Consider the following 13,324-nt stretch of genomic DNA (forward strand, 5'->3'; position numbering starts at 1 on the left):
AATTAGATGAAAGAAATGTACTTAGGGAACGAGAGTGGGAATCGCAGCTCTGGGTGACCACAGTCATGTCAGCCTCTCTGGTCCTCTAGCTCCTTATGTGTAAAATGACAAAGGAAAGGCATATCATGCAATCTCTAGGTTCCTTTTCAGCTCAAAAGTCAATATGAAGGGAGAGTTAAAGTCACTGATAGTTTAGCAGGACCATACTGTCATAAAAAGTTATACTCAGGTTAGGTTCTTCAATTCAACCATTTACAGCACATTTTCATTTCGGTTGGAACCCAGCTCCACTTAGAATTTAATCTGTCATTACTTTAATGGGTCATTCAAGTTGGGACACTATACAAATATTTATTCGGCACCCACTGTGAACTGAGTCATATGCTATGAGTTGGAGATAAATGAAGAATGAGGTATGACCCTTTCCTCAGAGACCTCACAGCCTAGTGTGAAATAAAGCTGGACCAGCTGGCAATTGCAGTACACCGTGATGGGGGTCAACAGTCATGCTGTGGGGACACATGTGGGGGTTGGAAGGGCCAAATCACAACATTTGAGGGCAGACCTGACAGAGAAGAAGTCAGCCAGACAGGAGGGAGACAGAGACAGGGAGCGGTATGTGCACAGGCCCAGGCAGCTTGGGGGCTGTAAGCAGGCTGGAACCCAGGAATTGAGAAGAGGACTGGACAGTGATAAGGCTGAAAAGGTTTGGGATAGTTACTGTTTAATACAATGAGCCAGAAATCACAAAATGCAAATGAAAACCACTGTGACATATCATTCTACAGTCAATACCTCAGCAACAATTTTTAAGTCTGACCATACCAAGTATTGTCAAGAAAGTGGTTTAATAGACTCTTCTGTATGTCATGTGTGGTGAGAATATAAACTGGTACAACCACTTCGTAAAACAGTTTTGACACAATCTCCTATGACCCAGGAATTCTGGTCCATTCATCACAACATTGTTTTTAATATTCAGAGTGAGAAAACAACTCAAATGTCCTTTAATAGTAGGAGAGATATGTGCATTGTGGTATAGTCATAAATGACTACTACATAGTAATAAAATGAATTAGCGGTAACCACATACAACAATAGGATTACAGACTACAAGCTTAATGTTGAGGAGGAAAAAGACACAAAATACATACAGTAATAGTCCATTTACATAACATTGAAAAATAGGGGAAATTAAACTTTACTCTTTAGGGATGCATAATAAAAGTGGAAAACACATTTTTAAAAATAACATTATGATAAAGGATAGGATAAGTTTACTTCTAGGGGAGAAAAGGGGCCTGGGATTTGGAAAGGGCAGATTGGGAGTCCTGAGGTATAGCAGTAGTATATCCACTTATCTGGTTTAAGGGAGAGTTTTCTTTTTCTCAATGCAGATTATATTGCACAATAAAAATCTTAAGGAAGAAAACATTAGAATCAGATATGACAAAGAAAGAGGCAGTTGCAACTCATGGAGACAGAGAGTAGAATAATGGTTACTAGACGCTGGGAAGAATAATCAGGGGAAAAGAGGGAGATGGTTAATAGGTATAAAAATACAGTTAGAGAGAAGGAATAAGATCTAGTGTTCAGTAGCACAATAGGACAACTACAGTTGATAATTTATTATGCATTTCAAAATAACTAAAAGAGTGGAACTCGAATGTTCCAAACACAAAGGAATGATAAATGCTTGAGGTGATGGATGCCCCAGTTATCTTGATTTGATCATTACACACTCTATACTTGCATCAGAATATCATATGTGTCCCACAAATATTTACAAAGAAAAAATTTCTTAAAAATCAAACTAATCAATACAAAGAATGGTTTGTTGTTGTTGTTGTTATTGCAGTTTTTTAAAAAAGAAAGAGGCAGAGAAGAAAGGAAAGAAAGAGGGGAGAGAAGATTAATATGTATACTTGGAAACCCTGATTAATTTGGGGCTATGGCAAGAATGCCATGGCCAAAAGATGTTTGGAAGAAATGGTTGTGTCCATGAGAAAAATAGGTCATTCTCTCATCCTCTAGTTCTAAGTATTAAGTGGGGTCTCTCTTCTTGAAGACTACCTAAGGAAGGAGAAAGAATGGGAGATAGAGACAGCCTCCCGCCCTATCACTTTTGCCTTCAGGGCTCCCTTCCCTTTTTCTGGGAACCCCATTGCTGTTTCTGCGTCCCCTCATTCTGCTGTGGGAGTGCAAGGCTCTGGGAACTATGACCTGGAGGAAATTCTCAACCTTTGCACTCAGATTTCCAGCATCTGAGGTAGCCCAACCATGGGGACCAGTACCACTTACTCACATTTTTCACTTCTTCTGCTGTATTGTCTGTATTGTTGAAAGCCAGTTCATGTGTTTTCTCATTTGATGCCTCAAAGAGCCTCCAGACGTGGGTAGAGCCGGTATTGGTAATATTCATGGAAAATTGGAACCACAAATGAGTCATTCAGGGTCACTCAGCTTGGACAAGAATGCAGGCCCCGGATTCTGAATCTACTTCAATAAGCCATCCTACAAGCCCCACATATCACCAGTGTAGCATCCACAACCCACACCCCAAGTTTAATTGGCTCTGTACATTTGAGAGGGCCATTGAAAGCCCAGAGATGCCATGAAGCAAGTTGTGTTAATCACATATCAAAGCACTAGGTGACAAGAAGATGGCATTCATATCAAATTCCAATCTCCTTAACTTTTTTCCTTGGTGTTCAAATTCCGATCTCCTTAACTTTTCAGTGGAGTCTAAATATCTCTGCAGAGCTTGCTTTCTCTGCTATGAACTCTACATACTTTCTTCATTTCACAAAGCATGGAAGAAACAAAGGATTCTATGACTCGCCAAAGATTTTAGCCCTTCATTGTTTTATCTCAGAGAAAAGGGGAGAAAGTGAGAGCTTCTCCTGTGTTTCAAAGATCTAATATTTGGTGTGAAAGAGTAAGTGGCTCAGAGCTGACCTCTTTGAAGCATGTGGTGAAGAATGAAAACGAAATGGACAAGTGAAAAATCAATACTTCTTCACTATTATCTATCAGTCCAGGGAAACCAATCCCAAATGTACATTTCTTTTGCTGCTTCAGTTACTATAACTATTACACACTAATATCAAGATTCAGGATGTTTTGGCTGTATATTATAGCACTGTCTAGGAAAAATTTTAATGTTTAAAAACTTCTTTGTGGTGTGATTTTTTTAAAGAAAAATGTACTGTGCTAAAAATTGTTACTGGTAAAATAGATGTGTTGGTAGGTGACTACTGGCATTTCAAAATGATTCTTTGTTTTATAGAAGTATTCATTGATCCCAATCTTTCTCATAACTCTCATACTAATATTGTGAAATTTGATTCAGTGCCCCCCTGAAAAAGATGTAATTATAGCCTCTTAGGATTCATCTATTATATAAAGTGACGACCATTTATATATTCTTCTGAGTTACAAATTCAACAAAGCCCTTTTTAAAAATGCTCCAGAAATTATTCCATCACTTCTCTCTATTTGAAATCTAAAATCGGCCTAGGCTGTCACTGAAAAAAAAGAAATGAGAATATGGCAAACCCAATGGTAAAGTAAATATCCCAAGCCACTTCAAGATGTGAAAATCAAACTAGAATTTTTAATTACAATTAAAATAATCATAACAGATTTAAAAGATCTATAATAATAAATTTAAAAGATAATTTTTCTAAATTCTAGTAAACATATCAATTTAAGTTTATGATCTACTTAAAATATCAGGCAAATTTGCAGCATTATACAGCTCTCACAGTCAATTTGACCAAAGATAGCAGCCTTATTGAATTTTTCAGTTTGAGCAACTCTTCCACCTAGTTTTCCACATGAGCAGAAAACCTGCTATTGTGCTGAATCTGGCCTCTTCAAAACAATCCTCCAAAAAACAGGAATAAAGCCCCCAATGTCTGCTCCGAAACATCTCCTTTAGGAAACATGAGCAGTTTTCCAACAGGTTTCATCACAGAGTGACCTTAGGCAGCTTCCTTCACTTCTCTAAGTTTCCATATCCCTGCCCATAAAATGGAGATAATAATCAGGACTTGCCTCCTAAGGTTGTTCTGAGAATTAAAATAATATACAGATAGCATTTAGAATATTGTCTAGAAAAAAATGAACAGCAGCTGTTGTTCTTTGAGCTAGGAATTAGGGAACATAGGTTCTACCACTAACTGCCACAACTAGCTATATGGTGTTGGAAAGATTGACTCTCAACTCCCACAGGCCTTTTCTCCTCATTGAAATATGGAGATCTTTTGGGGTCACTAACTCTGCTGTTTTCATTTACAACTCTGACACTAAATGTGTCAGTGTTTTTCCACACCAACAACCAATTCTCCAACTCTCCAGAAGCCAACTAGATGTCCTACAATCCAGTTCAGTTTAGACACTATCCAGAATCAGTGCAGACCCCACAAGGTAAGGACTCAGGCCCACTTCAGACACCAATGGCAAGTCCCCAGCCTCCTGTACTTCTGACTGACTCTCTATGTTATTATTCAATGGATTCATCTTGCCAGCTGCAAGATGAATTGGCTAGATAAAGCCAATTCACTGAGACAGAAGTATCGTAGCAGAGAAAGGGTTTAATAATCAGAGGGCTAACCAAGAGAAAGGATGGGAGTAATTATTCAAGTCATCCTCTCCAAAAATTCAGAGGCTGTGGATTTTCAAAGATAGTTTGGTTGGCAGGCAGCTAGGGAGTGAGGAATGCTGATTGGTTGGGTCAGAAATAAAATCATAGAGAGCTGAAGCTGTCTTCTTGCACTGAGTCAGTTCCTAGATGGGGTCACAGGATCAGTTGAATTAGTTCTTTAGTATGGGTCATGGGTCCTGGGGTCAGTTGGTTACCAGAATGCAAAAGTCTGAAAAATATTTCAAAGACCAATCTTAGGTTTTGACAATAGTAATGTTATCTTAGCAGAATTCAGGCCTGTCACATAATCCCAATCTTTTGAGCATTCATTAGTCCTAAAAAGGTGGTCTTTGTCCCCAGGCAAGCAGTGGTTAGTTGTAGGAAGGGACTGCTATAAACTTTTTTAAAAAAGTTAACAAAGGCAGTTAGCTTGTGAGTTTAGACTCAAGATAGAGTCAGTTAGGTTAAATTTCTCTCACTGTTGTAATTTTTGCAAAGACAATTGCTGCTATAAATCTCATGACTCCCTTCTCAAATTTGATAATTTGCTAGAACGGGCCACAGAACTCAGGAAGACACTTTACTTTACTATTACCAATTTATTATAAAGGATAAAACTCAAGAACAGCCAGGTGGAAGAGCTGCATAGGCCATGGTATAGGGGAGGGGTGTGGAGCATTTAGGCCCTCTCCAGGCCCACCACTCTCCTAGCACCTCTAAGTGTTCCCTGACCCAGAAGCTCCCCATACCCCATCATTCAGTGGCTTTATGGAGGTTCCAATACATTGGCATGGTTTATTAAATCATTGGCTATTAATGACTAAACTCAATCTCCAGCCCCTCTCCCCTCCTAGCAGGTTGGGGTGTAGGACTGAATGTTCCAACCCTCCATTCACATGGCTTACTCCTCTGGCAACCCTACCCCATCCTCAAGCTATCTCAGGGCCTACCAAGAGTCACCTCATTAGCATAAACTCAGGTGTGGCTGAAAGAGACTCATTATGAATAACAAAAGATGCTCCACTTACCCCTATTACTCAGGAAATTATAAAGATTTTAAGAGCTCTGCGCCAGGAACTGGTGACAAAGACAAAACATATATCTTTTATTATATCACAATACCACAATAACTCAAGGGCCTCAGAGATAAGGCAAGGAATACACATGAAGTATGCCAGGTTTAAGAGAATAGCAAGGCTTGGAAGCTTTCATAAACTTGAGAGTTCTTCCCAACCTAAAAGCATTCAGATTCTAAAGGTGTTAAGCACACCAAGGCTGCCAAACCACATAAATACAGGTCTCATTCTGTGAATGATTTGACAATTTGCAACATCTGGTGACTATGCTAATATTCTTTTCAGCTCTGGCATTTTCTTACTTTTGTTTTCCATGCTCTTCCTTTTCCTAAAATCTATCCCAGGTAGATGAACAGTGGGTCAACCAAAGGAATGAATGATTTTTTGACATTCTGTGGTAACCGCAATAGATTCATGGCCTGATGTACACAGCAAGTCAATATGCCAAGACTTTGGGTTGCGGAAAAGAAAGAAGTTTAATCGTAGGGTCACTGGATTAAAAGATGGGAGAAAACCTTAAATCAATCTCCCTGAGGAATTTGAAGTTAAGGTTTTTAAGAGTTTTGGAGTGGGCCAAAGTGTGGAGATCATTGATTAATCAAAGAGTGCAGGGTGAAGTCATGAGACAGAGAGATGAAGAAGCTGTATTCTCATGCTAATCCTGTTCCTCTGCAGGGGGGCCTTCAAACTGGTTGCTGGAATTCAGGGTCTGAAAAACATCTTAAGCAATACTTAAATAAAAGCTGTATGGTTCTAACATCAGAGATTCTGTCTGTCTGTCTGTCTCTCTCTCTATATATATGTATATATATAGGATACAGGGGTCTCGCTCTGTCACCCAGGCTAGAGTTCAGTGGTGTGTTCATAGCTCATTGCAGTCTCAACTTCTCCAGCTCCAGCAATCCTCCTGCCTCAACCTCTCAAGTATCTAGGACTACAGATGCATGCCACCATGCTTAGCTATTTTTTTAAAAAAAATTTTATAGGGATGGGGGTCTTACTATGTTACCCAGGCTGGTCTCAAACTTCTGGGCTCAAGCAATCTTCCCACCTCGGCCTCCCAAATTGTTGGGATTATAGGCATAAACCGGCATGTCTGGCTGCAAATCAATTCTTAAATAGTCTTATGCTTTTCATGTCAAAAATCCTATGTATAGGAACAGCGGGGATGAAAATGGTCAGTATCTACTGCTATATGACTTCTAACAACAAGGAAGTAGGCCAAAGTGCAGCCTGGTTAGTGCTTAGTTATATCTACACCTCTGTCCAGACCTTGCATTCAATTCTTGACAACCCTGTGGAGGCAGTTTTAGTCTCTAACATCTAAGCTGCCCCTGTTCCCTTACTTTCCACCTCCACAAACATAGGTAACCCCTCCACATGCATGCACACCATTTTCTGAGACTACCACTTTGAGTGCATATTTTACATGAACTATGCACACATTCCTTGCAGCTCTCTGTGGAGCTGGCTCTCTTTGTGTTTGAAGACAGAGATGACATGCTCAGCTCTTTGTAGACATTTAAGCCATGATGATGAAAAAGTGTATCAGTACAAGTTCCCATTTAAATGGTTTCTAGATTTTTCTTGGTTCCCTGAGCAAACAGTACAATCCTATTGCCTCATATGTCTATAGCAAATAAGATGTGTTCCAAAATGCTGAATTCCTTTTCCTCCTTTTGCTTCCTGTTCAAAGTCTAACTGATGCAGAACAATTCCTTAAAGCTGTCTCTTTTTTTCCTCCTAGATCATTCACAAACTACAAGCAAAATGTAGTTGCAACATGGGGCTCAGAATGTACCAAGAACATCCTATGTCTACAGAAAGGAGTAAAACACAAAGACTAAACAGAGTTACCTATTTCTTGTTAGCCTGAGAAAAATTCTTTTCAGATGCCTTTTGTTACCTCAGAAATGGAGGCAAATGCTTTAAGAAGGGTCATATGATACTTTGAAAGGCATATTGCCACGGTGTGGTTATTAAGCTCTTGGGAAACTATGGGCTTCTCTTAAAGTGTAAGGAACAATTGTGCCCCCTAAGAGTCATCTTGAATTGGAATGAAATAAACTGGTTACTCCAGAGAGCAAAAAAATGATTGATTAAGGATTAGAAACTGTGGTGTTTGGATCTCTAACCTCTGGCTCTTTCTGACATATTCTGTAGGCCAACAGAATACAGGTTGAGTCTTTCAAAAGCTCCCTGACTCCTAGCTATAATGTCACATATGGTAAAATGAGCTCAGCACAGAGTTATGTTTTTCTTTTCTTACTCCTCCCAGTAAGACTAAATTCTAAGAGTGGGATTGAAAAAGGGAGGCAGACAGCTGAGAAATACTAGCAGGCCTTGGAAGTGAAAACTACAATACAACCTCAAGAGTGAACAATCACAAAAACATGCCTGTCAGTAATAAAGAACCTGAAAGCAAGGGATGTCTCCTCCCCAGGCTGTTTGCACCTATTTTTCCAGTCCTGAGAACTTAGGGAAATCTAGGTATTTGTTTAAATTCATGGAAGTGTACTTGGCTTATAGATCCAGGAGGAAAATACTAACGTGGTGCCCCTAATCCAATGTAGGAAAATATGTGAGACTTGAATCAGTTCTGTTTTTTCTAACTTACTCATTAATGCTATTTTCTTTCCTGGAAGACATTTCTATAAGTCAAGCCAAACCTGTCCTAGGGAAAGGCCTTGAAATAATTCTTTTTTCCTTTTTCCCTGTGGTGCTGAAAGTTCATGGTCAGCTGTACAGGCTGTTTAGTTAGTGGGTTCTCAACAGGCTCTGGCCAGAACATCAAGGTTTTTCCGTCTCTCACTGCAGGCTGGGACACTAGAAACCTGGCTGGAAATCATACGATGGAAGAATAAACAACATACAATGTACAAGAGCCACTGCTGTGGTGATATTTGCTGTTGCTTTATAGTTTTGGATTTGGAATGCTAGCTTTACATAGTCTAGTTAATTCCTGTGGTGTTACTTATAATTTGGGTAGAGAGGGTAGTAGACTAGAGGAAGTAGCAAGTTAAATACTTTTGATCTGTGAAGGTGAGAAGCAGTATGTCCAAAGAGTGGGCTTCCCAGCCACCTTGAGCTACTAAAGCCCTATCTTTGTGTGCATAGCTCAAGAGTACCAGGCTCAGGGGAAGCCATATTGCACCACTCAACTGTGACCTTAGGAAGTAAAGCTAGTGTCAGTTATAGAAAGACTGATCACTTTTGAAGTCTACAGAAGGAAGGCTTTCAAATCTATACATTTATTATTCTGTGAATCTGAATACACATTTGTTGACACCCAGCTATTGTAGATAGAACATTTTCATAAAGAATTCTGTTTTGACTTTTAAAAATCAATATTAACTGAATCTTATCTTCAGGATAAACTCTCTGGGATGAGACAGTTGAACTAAAAGGTATAAATGCCTTTTTGCTTCTTTTGGTTCCTATTGCCAAGCTGCATCCCATGAAGACAACAGCGATGAGCCATGCTGGCTGCTGGGTGTGAGTGTACCAATTTCTCTTGGGCTTTGTCAGCAATGGATTTTTGTTTCATTTTAAAATAAGCATAAAAAGGACTTTCAAAGTTACTCTACTTCCACTGCAACTTAAAGTAGTTTCAAAGTAGTTTTATCTCATTAATTTATACCAATAGGAAGAAATTGGACTCCTTCGTAACAGCATATCTACTTTTCAAGATCTAATTTTCTGTGCTTGTGTAGTCAGTACCAAATTAGGCTATGGATTTAAAAATGAAGCATAGTATTGCGGCAATTATCCTTGTACTCTCTGCTGTATTTTAGGAACAACAACAACAGAAAACACTGTTGCTAGAAGCAGTAATAACACTACTGCCACCAAGAGAACTGTCTATGAGTTTTAGATAGTTCACTAATCAGCTGGACACACTTGGACAAGTATTTAACCTCTGCCCTCAATTTTATTTTCTGTAAAGTAGAGGTACTATTTCTTCTGTTATATTCACAAGATTGTCTTAAAACTCGAGTAGAATAATAATAGTAAGAGTGTTTTGAGACATAATATTTATTAAAAACATGATAACAAGTAATAAGTGAATAATAATAAATAACAATAACTCAGATGTCTGTCAATATTAAAGTTACTATGTAGAAGAGTAAGACGGCTCAGAGGGAAAGTTTAAAAATTAGAGTAGAAAAAAATTATAAGCAGAGCAACAATTTCATTACTTCCTTATCCTCTTTAGATTTTTCTAAAAAGATGTAGTTTTCAAATAGATTTACACATGGTGTCAATTCCCCTGAAGAAGATCAAATAAATATGAATCAAATTTAATGTTTATCAATAAAATCATCAAAATTTGCATATTTATACATCATGTACTGCCAAGTAAAATCCACAAATCCTCCCAAAACAGAAGTGTGTTGGAAAAACAGCGGCTGCTGAGATGACTCATAGTAAACTACAGGTATTTGATTTTCTGATGCTATCATAAATTGCATTTTTTGTTTTATTTTTTTAATTGTTGCTAAAAACTATCATACACTGAGAAGATAAACTAAAGAAGCCTTAAATAAACAGAGACATATTCCAAATGTAAGGTTTGGACAACTCAAGACTGTTAAGATACCAGTTCTCCTCAAACTGATCCATAGATTCAATGCAATCACAATCAAAATCCTGTCATGTTTATGTGTGTGCCTGTACATGTGTGTGTAAATTGACAAGTTGATTCTAAAATGTACATGGAAATGCAAAGAGAAGGGAGGAGACAAGAAAATTTGAAGAAGAAAATGTTGAAAAACAACACTCCCAGATTTCAAGACTTATTCTAAAGCTACAGTAGTAATTAAGACATGGTGGTACTGGTGCAAAGGTAGACAAATAGACCAATGGAACAAAATAGAGAGAAATGAACCCTCACGAGTACAATCACTTGATTAATGACAAAGGCAACACTGCAATTCAGTGAGGAAAAAGTGGTCATTTGAACAAATGGTGCTGGAGAAACTGGATATCCATATGGAAAAAAAGTGAACTTTGACCTTTATCTCACACTGTGTGCCAAAGCTAGTTCACGGTGGACCATAAGCCTAAATGTGAAAACTGAAATAATGACTCTTTTAGAAGAAAACAGGAGGAATAGCTTCATGAATTTGGGAAAGGCAAAGATTTCTCAAACAGAACATAAAAAGCACTAATAATTTTTTTAAAGAAAATGATAAATTGAGTTTCAGTCCTATTCATAATCATCAACAAATAGGCAAGGCACAGACTGAGAGATGATTTTGTAATATCTATGTTAATATACATATAATAATTATACATGTTATTTTATATATATATTCATACAATTACATACATATCTACATAATACATAGGCATACATTTATGTATAATTAATATAAATTTATATATACAACAAACAACTAACTTCAAGAATACGTAGGCCGAGCACAGTGGCTCACGCCTGTAATCCCAGAACTTTGGGAGGCCAAGACAGGCGGATCACATGAGGTCAGGAGTTTGAGATCAGCATGGTGAACATGGTGAAACCCCGTCTCTACTAAAAACACAAAAATTAGCTGGGTGCGGTGTTGCATGCCTGTAGTCCCAGCTACTCAGGAGGCTGAGGCAGTAGAATCACTTGAACCCGGGAGGCGGAGGTTGCAGTGAGCCAAGATCACACCATTGCACTCCAGCCTGGGTGACAGAGTGAGATTCTCTCTCAAAAAATGATAATAATAATAATAATAATAATAATATATAAAGGCCTCTACAAACCCATAGTTAAAAAAACCAAACAACCCAATTTAAAATAGGAAAAATACTTGAATAGGCATTTCTTGTCACTCCTCACAAAAGAATGTCCAAATAACCAATGAACATAAGAAAAGATCAATATAATTTATATCGGAGAATTACAAATCAAAACTACAATGGAATACCATAACACATACTCCAGAATCAGTAAAATTAAAAAGACTGACAATAACAATTGTTGAAAAGGATGTGGAACAATTGGAATTCTCCTATATTATTTGTGGGAATGTAAATTAGTAGAACCACTTTGGTAAATATTTGGCAATATCTACTAAAGCTAAACATATGTCTACCCTATTGATTCAGCAATTCCACTCCTAGATGCAAACCCAAGGAAAAGTGTGTGAATATGTCTACTAAGAGACATGTATTATTCATAATAGTTAAAAACCCTAAACATCAAAGTGTTCAACAGTAGGATGGATAACTGAAATATGATATAATCATGTAACAAAATTACTGATACACGCAACAACAGAAAGGAATCTTACAGACATTATGTTGAGAAAAAAAATTAGGCATAGTACAAACTGGGTGGGTTCATTTAAATGAATTTCAAGAACTGACAAAGCTAATTCATGTTATAGAAGTAGGAATTGGAATAGTGATTTACTTCTGGGGAGCTATTCGTGGGAAGGGGCATGAGGGAACTTTCTAGGGTGAAGGAAATATTCTACATTTTGATCTGAGAGGCTATTACAAGGGTACACACTTACATAAAAATTCATTGACCATATACTTGAGATTTGTGTTTCATAACTGCATGTAAATTATATTTAATTTTTAAAACAAAGAAGGAAATGGAATAAATTGCTCTTCACCTTAAAGATATTAAAAGTTGATCTCCTTTTTGAAATAGAATTCTTGACCCCCTGGTGTTGGAGGCTACTTTAAAGATAAGCCATTTCATTTTGTGGTTGAACCCAAGGCCTGGAGGTTAGAGGGTCCTGTTCAAAGCTAATAACAAATTAGGGACAAAGTTAAGATCAGACACCAGGATTTCTGATGACCCTGCCCTTTCTTTTCCCTCACTCCACTTCCCTAAAGCTCCCCTGAGAATGATGCTGTCAATTCCTACATTCTAGTAAGAGGCCTGTGGAACTTTGCTCATGTGTCTCCTCTGCTGGAATTCTCTCCCTAGTTTGTTTCACCCACCACATTCCTATCACCAACTTATTTTTCAAGACTCTGCTTATGTCTCCCCATTTTTAGAGGGGTTTCTTTATCCTTTCTTCAGTATAATTGATTCATCTCTATATCTACATTAGTCCGTTCTCACACTACTATAAAGAAATACCTAAGATTGGTAATTTACAAAGAAAAGAGTTTTAATTGGCTGACAGTTTCATAGGCTGCAAAGGAAGTATGGCTGGGGAGGTCTCAGGAAAGTTACAATCATAGTGGAAGGTAAAGGGGAAGCAGGTACAGAATTATGATATAATAATCTTCATATGACCAGAGCAGGAGGGGCGTGGGGAAGGTGCTACACACTTTTAAACAAGCAGGTCTCATGATAACTCACTCAGTACCATGAGAACACCACCAAAGGGGAAATCCACCCCCAAGATCCAATCAACTCCCACCAGACCCCACCTCAACAGGGGGATTACGATTTGACATGAGATTTAGGCAGGGACACAGACCCAAACCATATCATTCTGCTCCTTGGCTCTCTCAAATCTCATGTCCTCCTCACATTTCAAAATACAGTCATGCTTTCCCAACAGTATCCCAAAGTCTTAACTAATTCCAACATTAACTCAAAAGTCCAAAGTCACATCTGAGACAAGGCAAGTCCCTTCTGCCT

This window comes from Papio anubis, chromosome 10 (genome assembly GCF_008728515.1).
Source record: "Papio anubis isolate 15944 chromosome 10, Panubis1.0, whole genome shotgun sequence".
Lineage (NCBI taxonomy): Eukaryota > Metazoa > Chordata > Mammalia > Primates > Cercopithecidae > Papio > Papio anubis.